The sequence below is a fragment of the Equus asinus genome, chromosome 3 (genome assembly GCF_041296235.1).
Source record: "Equus asinus isolate D_3611 breed Donkey chromosome 3, EquAss-T2T_v2, whole genome shotgun sequence".
NCBI classification, from domain to species: Eukaryota; Metazoa; Chordata; class Mammalia; order Perissodactyla; family Equidae; genus Equus; species Equus asinus.
In genome coordinates, this window is record NC_091792.1 from 151,120,402 (window position 1) to 151,139,505 (window position 19,104).

General features: G+C 36.5%; 1 long non-coding RNA gene across 35 annotated transcripts in view; it reads left to right on the top strand.

Annotated features, from left to right (window-relative positions):
- The window catches only part of LOC123284789 (uncharacterized), a 471,184-nt gene that overhangs the window by 256,005 nt on the left and 196,075 nt on the right, over positions 1-19,104 (top strand). For 16 of the 35 annotated variants that reach the window (XR_011502348.1, XR_011502333.1, XR_011502320.1 and 13 more), the window contains 2 exons: positions 16,356-16,419; positions 18,539-18,609. This is a non-coding gene — a long non-coding RNA (uncharacterized lncRNA). Of the gene's footprint in view, positions 1-16,355; positions 16,488-18,538; positions 18,610-19,104 lie in introns of all 35 variants that reach the window. The other 19 variants (XR_011502325.1, XR_011502342.1, XR_011502321.1 and 16 more) reach the window with 2 other exon arrangements.

A 19,104-nucleotide genomic window follows, 5' to 3' on the forward strand; every position in this document is an offset into this window, starting at 1 on the left:
GTGGTGCAGAGGTTAAGTTCGCATGTTCCACTTCAGTGGCCCAGGGTTCTCCAGTTTGGATCCTGAGTGCAGACATATGCACCACTTGTCAAGCCATGCTGTGGCAGGCATCCCACATATAAAGTAGAGGGAGATGGGCACGGATGTTAGCTCAGGGCCAGTCTTCCTCAGCAAAAAGAAGAAGATTGGTGGCAGATGTTAGCTCAGGGCTAATCTTCCTCAAAAAAAAGAGAAAAAGTTTTCTAATTTGTGAAACACCCATGAGAATATGTCAGATTTTTCTCATTCTTCTAGATGGAGGAAATGAAATGTGATAACAGTAAAGCTCACAGACTCATCCTTTATCCATCCTTTTTAATTTATCCAGGCCCAGCTTTGGGCCACACTTCACCTCCCAGAAACACATCACCTGTCGCATCTCCATCTTTCATCTGTGCTGTTTCTTCTACCAGGAATGCTTTGGCACCTTGGAGAGATGCCATTTTATCCAGGAAGACTTACTGGGTTGGGTGTTCCTCTTCTGCACTTGCCTATATTTCATGGGTCACAATGTAATACAATTTTCCAATCATGACTTTTTTCATCCTCTAGTGACTGAGTTTCTAAGAGCAGGGATTGTGACTCATTCATTTTTTTATTCAGAGCACTTTGCCTAGTTTCTGGGCCTAGTAAGTGTTCAATAAATGTTTATTAAATGTATGTTTGTGTAAACACTTTAAGAAGTTGTATTGAAGGTTGAACATGTCCAAGTGCATAGCATATTCACAACCGAAATTATCTAACCCTCAAAGTATCTATAAAAGATGAATATCATATTTCTGATGAGGAGACTGAATCTGAAAAAAATCTAGATAATTTTCTCAGTCTGACTAGTGACCAGAGAGTGAATACAATGTTTAAACCTAACATTTTGCTTGTTCAGAATCATGCACAAGTCTATGAAATTGGCTTCTTTGTCTAAGCCAGTCCCCACTCTTGTTTTCTATCCTTGCATTTCAGTCATTTCCTTCATAGTGATTGGCCCCAGGTTAATGATATATTTATGTGTTTGCTTAAGCATCTTCTATCTCCAGCACAAGATTTTAAGTTTCTCTCCCCTCATGACTTGATTTAAAGAGCACAGACTTTGTGTGTTCTGTTCATTGATGTACCACTAGCACCTAACAGAATGTCCAGGCCACAGCAAATCCCCAAGAGCAAAGTAAACCCTATTTACGCCCCCCTATGTGTTTTTTTCCTTTTAAAAGATAATACAATTCCCAGGATGAGTGTGAACATGATGCAAAGGACCTTTAGGCCAAACTGAGCCCAAATAGCTTTTCCACCAATTTCGCCAACTACTCTGAACAAGACATTCAATTTCACATTTTTCTTCTGTAAAATGGCACTAACAAAGCCTAAATGTCATGGCTAGTATGAGAAAGCTATTAAAATAACAAATGGAAAGTGATCACCCTGAGTTTCAGAAAATGCTTTATTTCCATACCTTCGAGGATGTTTCATCCATATATCACACTCAATGTGGGAAGAAATTACACTTAAATTGTGAAAACAAAATCATCATTTTAAAGAACAAACTTAGTGCTGATTAAAATCATCTGAAAGAAGTTCTAGCCTTGAAGCTGAATTCATGAATTGAACATCACCACAGTTTTCTGCCTGTGCTCTTGCTAGAATAAGTAAAAAGGGGTGGGGGGAGGAATTTTTAAAAAGAAAGAAAAGAAATTCCAGCTGGCTCAGATTTATAAAATTGAAGGAAATATATGCCAAGAACATATGGCTATTCATTTAGCAAACATTTATGGGGCATCTATTACGTGCACAGTACAGGAATATATGCTGGAATATGAAAAAAGGTGATAAGTTGTCCCTCATCCAGGGGTGACTGTCATGCTCTGGAAAAAGTCTGCATTTTATATTCACTTTCTGCATGATTTGGGGCAAATGTATGCTCTCTTGACTTTAGCTTTTACATTTTTAAGAAAATAAAAAACAGTAATTTCTAGGCCATCTTCACAAAATCATGGAGTATTCTGAGGGAGATGTATGTGAAAGAGCCATTCATCCATTCATACAACAAGTATTAACCGACTGCCCTCTAGGTTCTAAGTATTGGCAATACAAGGTTTGATCACACATACGAGTCCCTACCCTCACTGATTTTACATGCTTCATGTGTTGGAAAGGACCTCATAAATTGTGAGTTCTGCACACAGGTCAAGGTGCTAGAAGAATTTAGCTTAGCTGCAATAGTGTAGTAGCAGCAGCTCTCATTCATTTGCCTGATATAATTGAGGGCCCACTGTGTAACAGCATTTTAGTAACAAAACACACTCTCCAAGCAAACAGGATTAATTTATCAGCTTAGGTGTTTTGTTTGCACAGTCCAGGTTCCAATGAGCTTATCTGATGTCTAGGATGGTTAGAATGAGCTTTCCAGACTCAAAACATCCTTCAGAATTATTCAAAACTAGTAAGACTATTAGCATTGACTTAATTTTAACAGAAAAAAAAATCAATCTTTGGTATTAGCCAGCATCATCAAAGCACAGTTCTCCAGGCCTATGGACTCGGCCCAATTATTGTTTGATGTGCTCTTGGCTTGGCTCTTGGGACTAAACCCAGATAGGGAGTACTGGTCAATTACGTTACAGATGGATCACCTCAATCTAAACTTCAGTTAATTTTTTGTATTGTAACAGGTTTTATTAACAGGTTTTATAAATCAGTAATGCAGTCATTTTATGATGGCCATACTTCTTTACACATTGACATATTTCCATATTTCACCTCCTATGTAGGCAAAATTAAGTCTCTACCACAGGCAGGATAAGGCTGCTGGAAATGGGCCTTTTCTTGAATTAGTCACATTTTCTGCATTATATGCTCCCACAACAGTCTCTGCACAACTCTATCTCAAACTTTACCCCACTGTTTCATAGTAATCTATTGTCAATGTCTGTCATTCGAATCCTATGTCCACCACTTACCATCTGTGCAAACTCCTTCTCATAACATGGTGGTAATAATATGTCTCTCACAGGTTGGTAACTGTGAAATGATACATATAGTGCCCAAAAGAATTATCACCATAGCCATCTCTTTTTTTTATTGCTGTTGTCTTGCTGCTTCTATGGTCAGTTTTTAGAATCAGAGATTCTGAACATAAACACCAGGAGGGGCCAGCACTTTGGAACCAAACTCATCTAATTTGTGAGAGTTCTGGGTCCAGGACCAGGTTTTCTCACCTTCAAAGCTCAGTTCTAGCATAAGCCTGGCACATAGTCAAAATTCAATTAATATTTGCTAGAGGGGTAAAATAAATAATTGCATATGATTGCAAAGTAAAACAAATAAAATGAAAGGCTAAGAATTGAATTTTCCTAAGTCTCAGTTTCCTCATTTGTAAATAGCATTAGTGATTCCTGTCTCATTGGGTTATTAGAAGGATTAAATAAAATAATGGCTTGTAAAATGCAGTAGGCACTAAATAATTTATCCCTCTTTCCAAGAATAATTATCTGCATTTATGGAATAGAGTTAACATTTCTATATAGCATTATGGAGATGGAAGTAGTATACATGAAGTACCTTTTAAATAGTAAATTACCATTAAAATATGCCATTATTTATTTATTTATTTAATTTATTTATTTTTAATTACAGTAACATTGGATTATAACATTATATAGCTTTCAGGTGTACATTGTAATATATTTCAAATTCTATGTAGATTACATCATGTTCACCACCCAAAAACTAATTATAGTCCATTCCTCCACATGTGAACCTAGTCACCCCTTTTGCCCTCCCCCCTCCCCCTATGGTAACCACCAATCCAATCTCCATTGCTATGTGTTTGTTTGTCATTGTTTTTATCTTCTACTTATGAGTGAAATCATACGGTATTTGACTTTCCCCCTCTGACTTATTTCGCTCAGCATAATACCCTCAAGGTCCATCCATGTTGTCATAAATGGCCAGATTTCATATTTTCTTATGGCTGAGTAGTATTCCATTGCGTATAAATACCACATCTTCTTTGTCCATTTGTCCCTTGATGGGCACCTAGGTTGCTTCCAAGTCTTGGCTATTGTGTATAATGCTGCAATGAACATAGTGGGAGAGGATGTGGAGAGAAGGGAACCCTTGTACTCTGCTGGTGGGAGTGCAAACTGGTGTAGCCACTATGGAAAGCAGTATGAAGTATCCTCAGAAAATTAAGAATAGATCTACCATATGATCCAGCTATCTCACTGCTGGGTATTTATCCAAAATATGTCATTATTAAAATTGAAATTATTAATAGAGCTGAAACTATTTTATTCCAAATATTCTAAAGGCTTCTTTTACGACAGTTTTTAAAATTGTTTTAGACCAAAATGTATTTATTTAAAAAATTTAAAAATAGAATGTCCAAAATTAGACTCCCTGTACTAACTATTCTTAGAGCCCAGAAATATATATCCTGACTGACAAGGTCTGTGCCAATTTTCCCCCAGATGGAATTATCATTTCGTGCTTTTAAATCATATGCAAGAGCAGATTTTACTGCTGAGTAAATGACACCTGATGTGGTCATTAGGACACTCTTGAAGGAGCAGAAATATGTACTTTTTCCTTTTTCTACTACAAGGATATTGTTTAATAAATCACCCTCTAGTGTATAACTTAGTAGAAGCCTGAAAGAATTGTCACCGTCCCCAAAGCAGAGAATATCAGTTTAGATGCTGGTGGCCTCTAGCATATTATATTACAGTTGCACCTCATTTATCTAATATCACTGAAAATTATGTCTTTTGATAAGAGACAAGCTTGCAAACTACTGAAAACTACTTTCAATGCAGAAACTAAACTTGGCTAATTATTTGAATGGAAACATTAAAGATAAAGTTTACATTTCCCTACTTTATTAACGAAAATAATGTCAAATTTGTGCTCCGCTGTAATTTAGGACATCCTCATGGCCATGAAGAGGGAAGCGCTCTGAATGCCACCAGACTGCTGTGCTCACAATGGCCATGTCTGGTCCTTTCACCTGTTAAAGAGACTTTCTCTGGCAGATTGGTTTCCAGCTCGTGCTGTCATTTCATCTGCCTCTATCTATTGCCTTTATTCTTGAGGATTGCTTAGAACAGACAGACTGACTTCATTCTTCCCTGGGCTTTCCTCTTTTAGTCCTGAAAGCCCACAACCTGGGAAACCCTTCAATGTGGGGCACTGGGGGCCTTGGTCACCCTACTTACAAGATGCCATCTTATAAAACTGAGATCATAGCATTTAGAAGTCATTATGAAGGATGAGTAAATGAAGGCCTCCTGCACAAGTGCAATTAGTGCGTTTTCTCGTGTAGATTGTTACTGTAATTTTAAGGGCAATTTTTGCTTCGTATACCTCCTCAGCTTAGTCCTGGATTGCAGAGATTATAGGATATAGCATACTTCTCCCTCTGTGCAGGGAACTGTGGCCCAATTACTCTAATTAGGTAGATTCTGCTAATTTGTAAGCAATTGCTTAGATGTGCTTAGGTAGTGTCTACACAGTAACAAACAACTAGTTTAAAAGTTAAGAAAAAAATCAGTCCTGCTATTTGTGACAACATGGATGAACCTGGAGGACGTTATACTAAGTGAAATAAGCCAGTCACAAAAAGACAAATATAGCATGATTCCACTTATATGAGGTACCTAAAATAGTCAAACTCATGGAAGCAGAGAATAGAACTGTGGTAATCGAGGGCTGGAGGGAAGAGGGAACTGGAGAGTTGTTCCATTGATATAAAGTGTCAATCATTCAGGATGAATTAGTTCTAGAGATTGCCTGTCATGCACTTAAAATCTTGTTAAGAGGGTAGATCTCATGCTAAGTGTCCTTGTCACAAAAGAGCAGAGACAAAAACAAACCACAAGGGGAAACAAGGAAACTTTTGGAAGTGTTGTATATGTCTATTACCCAGATTGTGGTGATGCTTTCACAGGCGTATGCATGTGCCCAAACTCATCAAACTGTATGAATTAATTATGTGTTGTTTTTTTGTATATCAATTATACTTCAATAAAGCTGTTTAAAGAAAATGAAAACATTTTAAGAAGAAATTTTGAAAAATCAGCCTGCTGAAGTGCTTGCACCTCTTTAAGTTGTCTGGTGTAACTGAGAGCTTGTAAACGGTTCGGAAAAGAAGGGGGTACATCTTGCAAGCATGGTGATGGTTTCTGTAAATGCTTATCTTGTGTAAAATGAATAAGCGTGTGTGTACATATCAGAAACAGTGCGGAAATCTCGTGCATGGGTTCTGGCCTGGCCTGGATGTGGATACTGGCTGTGGGACTGTTTAACCAAGAAGGCTTAGGAAAATGACTTACCATCTTTTAGACTTAGTCTCTGAAATCCTCCCTCATAGGTATTGAGGGCTAAATGAGGTAGCACATAGGAAAGGGCTTGAAGGGCTGCTAACCTGTGATCCCTCACTCTCTTCCCCTCCTTTTCTACCACCTGTGTCATTAAAGCTTCTGTTTTAAGCGGTTCCAACCATGTTGGTCTCCTTGTTTTCCTTGAACACATCAAGCACTCTTCTACTTCGGAGCTTAATCTTTCCTCAGCTTGGAATAGTCTTCCTTCGGAGATCGACATGGTTCACTCCCTCAGGCATATCAGACATCTGCTCAGAATTCACCTCATTCAGTGTTCTTCCCCAAGCACCTTCTCCATAGTACTTGTTCATATATTTTGTATATAACACACATGTATGTAATGTATACATGTATGTATTTCTGTCTTTTGTTTGTCTCCTTACTAGAAGGGACTTTGTTATTTGATCAGTGTATTCTCAGTACCTAAAATTTTTCCAGGCACATAAGTAGACACTCATTTAGCCTTTGTTAAATGAATGATGAATGAATAAATGCATGAATGGAGGTTTTAAGAGAAATTTACCTAGCGACTAGTGTAGCTTAGGGAAACCATCATCCTTGCATTTGCATTTGGAATATTGAGAAGGAAATTATAAGCACAGATGAGCAGAGGCAGTCATGGCATCCAGAAATGATTCTGCCTTTACCACTCATATAGCTTCTACAAGCCATACTGCCTGGTCTGAATCTCAGCCTCGACTGACAGTAGGAAGACTAGTGCCTGCTTGGTTTATCTCATAGAATTACTATGTGGGTCAAGTAAGATAATAAATGCAAAACTGTCTTGACAACATAAAATGCTATATAGGAACAGATTGTTCTTACGTGAACATTGCCAGCATTACGTGTTTAAATCAGAGTTCTCTAAAGTGAGGTAGACGTGATTGAGGTGCCGGAGGAAAATACTACAATTTCCATGACTATTTAATTTTTTATTTCATTCTTCTATAGTTTCTGCTTTTATGTTTACTTTATAATGTATGTTCCATACAATAAAGTTGTGTTTGTATATAACTCATATAGATATATTTGAGGTTTGTGTTCAGATTTTCTTTTCCCAATAGGATGTGCAAACAAAAAATCTGAGAACATGGTTTTAAACCACAGTTAGCATTAAAAGTGTGTTTGTACCTAAACTGACTGTGCATTTGATTTATTTAGTAGATACACACCTATACAGAACTCAATATGCACCTGACACTATTCTAAACACTTTCCCAATATTGACTTGTACAATATGAATGGGAAAACGTAAATTTGAAGTGAAATTTCTCCTAGACCATGCTTTCTCAATCGGCGTAAGGAGGATATTGCCCCTAAAAGAGTAGAAATTGGTTCTTGGTGGGAGGGGGAGGATGTTGTACTCTTTTTATGTGTAATGCATAGATACACACACATATGTAAATGTACACTGTATATCTGTGGTATTGACATTTCATGGGGATCAATTAGGGAAAAAATGTCTAAGAAGCTACTTAGGGGATATTAAAAAAAAAAGTTGAGAAACACAGTCTTAGACACTAAAATGATATAGATTATTGTCAAATAATGTGGTTCAAGAGAGTTAGGCAGAAGCATTTAAAGTGGAACCAAACTACATGGAAATATTTCAAAATTTCACTATATTTACAGCAGAGGAATTCTAGTTTGTGATTTACTTGGAAGAAGGGAAGGCCAAATATAAGATGTAAAAAATGTTTACCTGTGCATCAACTCATAAAACTACTCCAAAATGGCAAGAACAACTGATGTGGAGAATAAGCTGTATTTATTAGTGATTTTTTAGGATTTTGAAGTGCTTACATATACCTAATCTCATTGCATTTCTATAATAACTTTGTGCGACAGGTATTATTTGATGTATTTTACAAATGAGAAAAATGATGCTTTGGGAAGATAAATAGGAGAACCCAAAGCCCATTCTTTTAGCTTCAGAATGTCATTGCCTCTCTCAGTAAGCACAAACATTTAAAATACTGTTTTCTTGAGTACGTATTATAACATTTTAACATCAATATTTATATTATAATCACTGAAACAATATAATTTGTTCATTATAATTTAGAAAATTTACTTCTTTCAGCCATGCATTATAATATTTCAACACAATACTTTTCTATAGTAACAATAATATTACAACATTATTATTGCTCATTTAAGCACTTTTCCTTGAGATATGTGTTGAAATAATCTATAATTTTCACTAGAAAAAGTCTACAAAAAATGTGGACTTTTTTATTGAAACATAACCATTGTAACCATTTCATTCACAATTCTTGGTCTGGACTCCACTGTGTAGCACTTGGGAAGGTTGGCCCCTAACAGACGAGTCATATTGAACCTCTACCTCAGCAGCAAGGCAGCAACAAGGTGGCTTATTGGGTGCATTCTCTGCTCAGGTGTTTCTATTTTAGCTGAGTTTTTTTAACAGAGAATTGGGAGATTAATTGAAGAGCATCAAAATACCTTATGAGTTGAAGTCATCTGATACTGTACTTCTTCCTCTGTGAATCTGTCATTATCCACCTAAGGAGAGGCCATCGCTGCCTGGGTAGCCATTACTCGGGCCACTGTGGTTTCCAGTTTTTCTTCTGTTAATTAGTGTTTGTAATTCTGAGGTTCAGGTAGGTATGGGATTGCTTCCCCATGTCAGGCTGGAAATTCCTTGCAGCAAAGCCCCATATCTTATTTGTCTGATGGTCCCAGTACATATCTGTACAAGTTTTCTGGGGCTGCCATAGTAAAGTACCACACACTGAGCGGCTTCAACAAAAAAATTTGTTTTCTCAGTTCTGGATGCTAGAAGTCCAAGATCAAGGTTGGCCGTATTGGTTTCTTCTGAGGCTTTTCTCCTTGTCTTGTAAATGACCATCTTCTCCCTGTGTCTTTACATGGCCTTTCTCTGTGTGTGTCTGTGTCCTAATCTCCTCTTATAAAGATGCTATTCATATTGGATTAAGGCCAACCCTAACAACCTCATTGAACCTTAATTGCCTCTTTAAAGATCCTATATCCCAATACAGTCATATTCTGAGGTCCTGGGCTTCAACATATGAGCTAAATTGTTTTTCAACAATTCAAACTGTAGCAATATAGTAGTAACAACTCCATGGTACAATCTCAGTAAATGAGTATCAATTGAATTACAATCTTACACAAAACACCAAAGGATAGAAGGGAAGCTATGTATTTTCATTTTTCTCCAATAAGACAAGTTACTGAAACAATATGTATACACATAAAATGTAAATTTTATAAATGTTCAGCTTGATCAGTTATTAAAACATGGGAAAACCCATGCAACTCCCACACCAGTCAAAATATATAGCATCACCACTTCCTCTCTGACTCTGCCCAACAAATAATTCTTTCCTCCTCACTACCATCCTGACTTTTAGCCCCAGAAGTTAGTTTTGCCTGTGTTTGAACTTTACATAAATGAAATTGAGTATATATTCCTTTGCATCGAGTTGTTTCACTCCACATTACATACATGACCTTTTCTACACATATATACACACGTATGTATATATATATTCAAGAGAAAAACTGCTGAGTCATGGTATTTTTATGCTCAGTGGTAGTAGAGAGCTCTAATTTTTTCATTTCCACCAGCCATGTATGAGAGTTCCAGGAGCTCTGCATCCTTAACAGCACTTGGTATTGTCAATGGTTTTTAAAACTGGTGTGTGATATCTCATTGTGGCTTTTATTTGCATTTCTCTGATGATTCGTGACGATAGGTGCCTTTTTATATATTTATGAAAATTTGAATATCTTTTGTGAAGTATCTGTTCAAATCCTTCTCCCATTTTTCATTGTTATCTTTCTTTTTCATATCAATTTGTAGGAGTTTTGTATATTTGAGATGCTAGCCTTTTGTTAATGGTGTATCTTGCAAATATCTTCTCTAACTTTGTGATTTGCTTTTTTTGTTTTAATAGTTTTATTGAGGCATATTGGACATACACTAAACTGCACAATTTTAAAGTGTACAACTTGAAATATGTATAAAACTGTGCAAATATTACCATAATCAAGATTCCCCATGACTCTTTGTAATCCCTTCCTCCAGCCACTCCTTGCCCCTTTCAGTCTATATATTTTCCTTTGACCTATCTTCCAGTTTACTAATTTTTAGATAATGGATTTAATCTGCTATTTAGGCACTATTGACATTTTGGGGTGGATAATTCTTTGTTTGGGGCACTGTTTATGCACTGAAAGATGCACAACAGGATATCTAGCCTCTACCCACAAGATGCCAGTAGCATCTCTCAGCTGTATACCCCAAAATATCACCAAATATTGCCAAGTGTCCCATGATGGCCAAAATCATCCCTGAGGTAAAATGATCCAAGACATATCCATTGGGTTCATAATTTTAGTTATTGCATTATTACGTTCTGGAATTTCCATGCAATTCCCTTTTGTATAATTTCCAATTCTCTACTCATTCTTTTCATTTTTCATTTCTATTTCATTAACATATGATATCACATAATGAGTTATAAAATACATGTCTGAAAACTCTAATATCAGAATCTCCAGGGTTTTTTTCTATTTTACTTTGATTTTTCAGTCAAATCTTAATCTGTCTACATATCACTTCTTACAAGAGGAAGATATTCTTAATCCAAGCAAGTACTAAGATAGTTGAGGCTTAGCTTCAGTCCTTATGAGAGCAGGCTCACTTCTAAGGAGCAGTCCTTCAAGGTATTATTGAAAACCTTATGATGTTTACCAGGGCCCCTTTTCTTTGGTGGGTCCTGAACTTCAGCCTTTGCCTCCCAGGTCTGTGATATTGATCCACCCATGCTCAGCTTTTCAGCCTCATAGTCTCTATTTTAAGAATAAATGATTACGTCTTGGAGAAAGGCATCACCAAATGCAGGCTCACCTCTCCTGGATTTATTTCTCTTCCAGATTTTGGTCTCGCAATTCCCCACTGCTTTGCAAGCTCTGTGTGCCTTCAAAGATATGTTTTAATGTACTTTACAGGTTTTCCAGTTGTTCTTAGGGTGTTGGTTGTTTCAAACAACCTAGATAGCCATTGCCAGAGACCAACCTTTTGTTTTTTCTTTGTTAAAAATCCATCTGCAGAATGCTAGACTGCTCTAGGACTTGAATACACACCTATTTTTTTTTCTTCTCTACACTTCTCTCCTAGGTGATCAGTTGTAGTTCACAGACTCAGTTTTGTTTCACAGACTTAGTTTTGTTTTTTGTTTATCCTTTAGTTTTGCTTTTTCAAAAATATTAAATGATAATGGCAACAAGAAAAGAATCGAAAAACAAAATAAGGAACACAGTTAATAACCTTCCCCCAAATCTTTACCTACCGGTTCCCCTGAAATAAACAATATTAATAGCTTGGTCTATGATATTTCAACTTTTTCTCAAGTTCATACACATGTGTACAAACACATATGTCCCCACATACAGCACCCACAAATACAAAGAATTTTGGATTCGCTCATTTTTACAAAAATTGGCCTATACATGTGTTTTAGTGTATATTTAAACTTTCTTTTCCTGATTAAAAATGTATCATGTGTTGTAGACAATTCTCCAGGCCATTACATGAGTGTCTAACTGATTGTTTTTAAGAACTGTATGATGTTACATAGTATTGACATTTCACACTTTTTCAACTACTTTCCTGTTGAAGGACAATGAGTATACATCCACGTTTTTGCCATGATAATGCTGTAATACCCATTTATATACACATATCTGTAGAAAAGACTTACCACAGTAAGATTACTGGGTCAAAGGATCTGTATATTTTAATTGTAATACATACTGCTCCATCACTATCCAAAAAGTTTGTGTCCATTAACATTACCATTGGCATTATTTATGAACCCACAACTCCCCAAATTATCTATCTGCCCTAGTTATCCAGGACATTTTTGTGAATTTCAGGCAATCTGAGGATGAACATTTTTAAAAAATATCTTTAGTTTGCACTTCTCTGATCAATAGAAGAAAACTAGAAATCGACTATATATTATATATATACATGCACATGATATATGTTGTAGGGCCTGGGCCTTGCTGGCTCAACAAAAACCCCCAGGCCCATTGTAACCATGTGTCCTTCTGGCTCCCTTCTGGGCAGGCAGCCCAGCTACTGGGACTTGTAACGATGTGGGCCTGGCCAGCCCAGATCCTCCCTTATCCCACGTAAAGAACAGAGCATCTTACAGGGACACAGAGCCCCTCCATGTGAGCTACTGTTCTAGGAATGCTGGTCGTACCAAAGACAGCCCTTTGGCAAGCATGCAGCCTTTATTCCTCTGGTTACTTAAGCAAGCTTCTCTTGGGAGGCAGTTACGGGTGCACACTTCCGTCCAGCCGGCCGCCGCTGGACACTCTCCTGTAAGTAGGACCCAATAAACCTATATGTCTGGTTCACAGTCTCCAGGTCATTTCTTTGGTCTCTCAGCACAATAACCCGCCACCCTAGCCCAGCTGGGCTTGTGGTCTTACATACGTATAGCCAAATTTTTGAGTCAATACTAAAATCTCTAATGACAATACAAAGTCAAAAATATCTACACTAAAGTGCTAAGAAAATGGCAAGATGATTTCAGTGTAAATCTATAGAGAGATCATTAGAATGTCAAAATGAAAACTTGAAAAGTGAATGCATGCTGAATGTACTGACATCTGAGACTGACTCACATCGTCAGCTGGAGGGAGAATAAAGGACTGGCAGGAGAAGTTTGTGAAAACCAGGTTGGGGAGTCAGACCAAGTTGGAGGCACAAAGATCTCCCTGTATGAGCTATACTGTAAAATCATGAGATTAAGAAGAAACCAAATACACAAGCTTTCTCTCATTACAGATTTATTCAGCATGATATTCTAATTCTAGGCTTTTCATCTACCGCTTATCTGAAATGAGCAGCATTCTCAGATTGAAGTTTATTTTGTTGTTGCAGAATACTTTAGGGGCATTTTACCTGTTCTTACTCGTGCTGGGCATCTGAACTTTTTCTCTAATTACATCCATGCCAAGTAGCTATCTACCTAAAATAATGCCCAAAGTATTATTTACTTCAGGGCTGTTATTTATAGAAATAACTGAGTCCACGTTTTATAATAACGTTTGACTCCTTCCCATAAACACTAATATACAAGCATATACTAAAAAACCTATCAAATGTTCACATTAGCTCATTCATTTTCATTAAACAATTCTTGATACCGTTTATAAGTGTGGCTCAGGAAATCGCCTCTCTTCTGGACAGGTTTGTATTTTCTTCTTTATGGTTTATGATATTCTTATCTGACGCTTCGGTCTGTTAGAGTGGCTGGACTTTTTTTATGGCCTTTATTTTTTATTTTTCCTTAAACATTTTCTTAAGTTGTAAATTATTGATTATTCCTCTTTCCTAAATATTTTAAAACTCTCCGTCTCAACTGGATCCCTGTTTTCAGCATTTAAACTTTCTCAAGCCTCTTTAATCATGAATAAAATAAAGAACCTCCCAAACCATGTCTGCCCCTAACTCCTGCTCTCTCCCACTCTCCTTCAACAATGAACATCTAAAAGGTGGTCTCTGCTTCCACTTCCTCTCCCTCCATTCATTCCTCAGCCTGTTCCAGTCAGCTTCACTCCCTTGAAACAATTCACACTAAGATCCCAAGGACTTTCGGCAGTACCTGATCTCTCAGAGGACGCTCTTCACCCTTCATTTTTCCTTTTTTTAAAAAATAAATAACATTTTCTCCACTGTCACGACATCGTATTCTCAAATTTTCATCCTGACCCTCTAACCTTCCCTCCATTCCAATTGCAGAATCATTCTCCTCAGCTCCCATCATCTCTCAGGAAGGGTAGTGAAACAGACTCCTCACTGAGTGCTTTCATTTCATGCCTGCATCATTCCCCTCTTCATATACATGCAGTCAGAATGGTATTTTCAAAATGAACATCTGGTTATGTTATTTTCTTATTATATTATTTTCCTTTTCAATGGTTTCCCGTTGTTCTTAGCAAAAAGATCCAAATCTTCCACCTGTTCTACAAGGCCCAGCCTGGTACCCCTCTTCAGCCTCACTTGTTCTTTACTCTTCACTCTGGACATCCACATGCTATGCTCCCTCCACCAGAGTCTTGGTACATGCTTCCCGTCTGCCTGTAATGCTTTTCCTTCCTAAGCCTTATTAATACCTACTGATTCTTCAGATCTCAGTTTGATCATTCTCTCCTCAGGATCCCTGTCTGACACCCAGATGAAGTCATATCCACTTTATGCAAACTTTTAGCAACATGCACCTTTCCTTCATGTCATTCATCACAGTAAATAATTATACGTTACTTGGTGATTTTTCTGTGTTTTCTCTATATGTACTGCAAACGTCCTGAGAACAGGATCATGTCAACTTTTACTCACTAATGTGTCCTGAGTGTCTAACACGATTCCTTGCATATGATAATTACTAAACTACTGAACTACTAAATCTTATTCAACTCATGTTTATGGAAGGCTTCTTTCTCCCAGTAGGCTCTGAAAAAAACTATTTATACCTATCTGGTGCTATAACTCTCTATCTATGCCTTCTTTCCTTTCTATTCCTTTCAGAAATTTACTCAAATATATAACAACAATATCTACCATACTGGGTTGTGGTAGAGTTAATGGCCCTGCTTTATCTACCTGCACCTATTCACTGTTCCATGTAGTTCCTTCCATTAATAGTCAGAGTAGATTTCCCCCCCACCCCCCTTACATTCGGTTTCAGAAATAAGACTTGCTTTGGCCATTGGAACATTAGCTGACGTCATAAGCAGAAGTCTGGAAAGCAGGATGGTAATTGGTCTACTCTTTTGCATTACTGCCGTCACCATGACAAGACTATGCCCAAAACAGCCACTGATCCCATAAGGAGAAAGACAAGATTGAGCAGAGACACTTCCAATTGAACCTGGCTAGATCAACCAGCCCCAGAAGACCTAGAGATTTATAAGCTAAACAAATACTGGTTACACGCTTCTGAGATTGTTGCGGCTGTTATGTAGCATTATTGTGGTCGCAGTAAAATGATACCAAGGTGTTGGGAAGACTAAATGAGATAAGGACGAAAAACATCTGAGGCAGAGCCTACTCTTTTCCCTGAATTTCACTACAGAGGAGTTCGTATGAAAATGGCACACTTATTGCAGCTTTGCACTTTCTTAGACAATATCCAGCTGAAACCTGATAGCTCTTGGTGGAATAAGACAGAAAGCTAGTTCCAATCAATCTGACAGAGCCAAAGCCAGGGAATTGTCATGGTGTAGGCAGAAGCTACTATTTATTGAGTACCAGCTCTTCTTGGAGTTTCATTCATCTTTTTTATGGAGTCTTCGCTTACACTTTCATTTTATTTCTCCTGTTATCATTATTTTCTTTCTCTTTCTTTGAGTTAACACTCTTTTTGTTTTTCTTACTAACTTCTTGAGTTGAAGAATTCCATTTATAACGTTAATCTTTCTTAGTTTCTTGTCTGAACATTTCTTGCTACAAATGCCCTGTAGCCACCACCCCACAACACCCCCTCAATCACTTTCATTACATTTCTCAATTTTTTATATGTGATCTTTCTTTTGCCATTCATTCCTAAGTATTTTGCAGTTTTCATTATTTTCTCTTTTACTCAATAATTATTTTTAAATATTTTGCTTTCAGTTTATTGGTTTCAGTTAAAAATCTATTGTTATTTGAAAGATGATTTTTTGTGGGTATATATTTCTAACTCTATTGCATTATATTCATAGAATGTGGACTATGTGTTATAAATTTTTAAGTACTTTTTAAAATTATCTTGTGACTAAAAGGAAGATTGATATAGTGTTTTATATAAGTCCATTAGATTACTATTGCTAACTACTCCTTTCAAATATTCTATATTGTCATTTATTTCTTTTCTTCTTCTGTTTTTTTTGAGGAAGATTAACCCTGAGTTAACATCTGCCACCAATCCTCCTCTTTTTGCTGAGGAAAACTGGCCCTGAGGTAACATCCGTGCCCATCTTCATCTACTTTAGATGTGGGACGCCTGTCACAGTGTAGCTTGACAAGTGGTACGTAGGTCTGTACCTGGGATCTGAATCAGCAAACCCCAGGCTGCCAAAGTGTGATGTGCGAACTTAACCACTGCACCACCCGGCCAGCCCTTATATTATCATTTTTTAATGTTTGCTTAGATTCTTATGTAGATACACTTTTGAAAGTCACTGTGTTTTGTTTTGTCATCTACATATGAATTAAATCATATGGTATTTGTTTTTCTTCATCTGACTTATTTCACTTAGCATGATACCCTCAAGGTTCAGAGGGAAAGTCGGGAGGAGGGCAGGTGAAATGCATAAAGGGGGTCATTCATACAGTGATAGATAGAAGCTAGACTTTTAGTAGTGAACACAATGTAATGCATACAGAAGTCAAATTATAATGATGTACACTTGAAATCTATATAATGTTATAAACCAATGTTATCTCAATAAAAAAAAGAAAATTGAAAAATCTAAAAAAAATCACTATATTTTCCCAAATTTTTCAGATAATTTTTTTCTCTTTAGTGATAGACAGATACAGAATTTTAATCATAAAGTAATGTAGTTATTAGTATAGAGTAATAAAGATTTTTATCGGAAAATATACATTGTTAGATATAAATATTATTACACTAACTTTCTTTTAGCTAATATTTGTTTGACATTACTTTTCCTCTATTTTCTTTAAACCTGTTTCGTTACTTGTCGATATCCATAAAGCTGGATTTTGTTTTTGTAAAGTCAATGTAAGAACCTCTCTTTTAGTAGGTATCCTTAAATAAATTTTTATTCTTTTACTTTTTTGTGAGTTATGGATTTTATTTTTATTACTTTAATTATCTTTAAATTTTTAACATGTATATCTGACAAATTCTAATATTAAGTCAATCAAGGCAATCTTTTTGAAATTATGGTATCACTTCTTTATTAAATTCTTAAAAATAATTTTAAAGCTTCTGTTTATGTTGTAAAATAAATGTTATTGAAATATCCTGTTCTGTAAAGATTTGCAGAATTCGCCTGTAAAACCATGTGATCACAGTGCTTTTGAGAAGCGGGAAATAGCTCTTTGGCAACTTGCTTATTACTTCTACAGTAATTAGTCTAGCAATATTTCCAAAATATTTTGAAGAAAATTTTGTCTTCCTTAGTATTCTCCATCTTATCCGTATTTCGAATGTATTTCCACATAACTGAGAAAAATGTCATGATTTAAAAATATTTCCTCTGCAACTTTGGTTATTTCACTTTTATCATTTATTTGGTGTATTTGTGTTTTCTTCCTTAATTATTGAAGCATTCTTCTTTACTATTATCTTTAATTCTTAGAGCACTGATTCTATTTGTATCTGCTGACTCTCCTTTTCTGTGGTTGCTCTTTCCCTTATAATTTTTGATTGTGAGTTCATGTTCAAAGGACTTATTTTATATTCCATGGGAATCCTTTGAGTGAACCCATAGAGCAGTTCTGTGTTGACTCTGGAGAGTTCCTATGGATTTCAAAGGTCTTTTGCTATTTTCATATTATTTTCTTAGTTTGGGTTACTGGCACTAAATATGGCCAATAATTCAAATGCCATAATCTTGAGTGGCCCAGTTGTGGGATTTAGATTTCTCAAGAGTGACTTATTGTTAAACCTTATCGATCATAGGTCCAGAACGCAGGCAAGATTCTTCACTCCATCTATAATCTTTTAGAAGCATTTTTTTCAATATTTATATTTGGGAAGGGGATGATACTTTAACATCTAGGTTCCAGCTTCTTCTGGTTCATAGATCAGAATCCTTGTCTTTTATTCCTGGGAAGACTTAAGAATCCCAGTTCTCCATGACTTTTAATTGGAACTGCTGCCTGTGTGGTTGGTTGCCCATGGTGTCAGACGGTCCTTATTATTTGTACTTTGAGTTCTCTCTACATTCCTTCCATGTGTATATTGTCCTTTCTTTCCTTTGAACTTGGATATAAAAATATATTTACATGTGATTTATTTTATACTTGAAATTTTTATCTAAATATTTGTTTTAATGTTTATAAATATTTAAAACATGTCACCAGAATTTCTATAAATTTATTGCAGGATTGAGGAAGAAGAGTCTTTTGAAGTTTACTCTGTCACGTTGCCAGAAATTGCCTCCACTGCCTTTACAGGTAAGAAGATTGAGGCCAGGCTGGATTAGAACATTTGTAAGAGCACATAGCTATTAAGCAGCAGCATCAGGACCCAAATCCCCATCACCACAGTGCCTAGTATTGTGTCTGACAAATAACAGATACTCAATGAATGGTGAATGATTAAACATCTAAATAAAACAAAGGAAATAGGAAGCATTTCTTTTTTGGCAATGCCATCAGTGATGGAGAGAATGGAGTAACAAGTATCTTCCTTTCTGCACTTCATAGTTGAAGGGCACTCAAGAGGCAGAGATGTCTTGGACATTTGTGAATTCAAGACTCTGCTACCAAAGGAGAAATGATTAACCTCAGATGCTGCTTCAGTCAAAGCAAGGAGATCTGAGATGTGATACTGGCATTTTAGAACTGCTCAGTAATTTATCATTCAAGTCCCTTGCAAATGCTGTACATGTCTTTCCCGAATCATCTCAATTCTTCATCTATCCAGTAATCACATTTAGAACAAAGCAA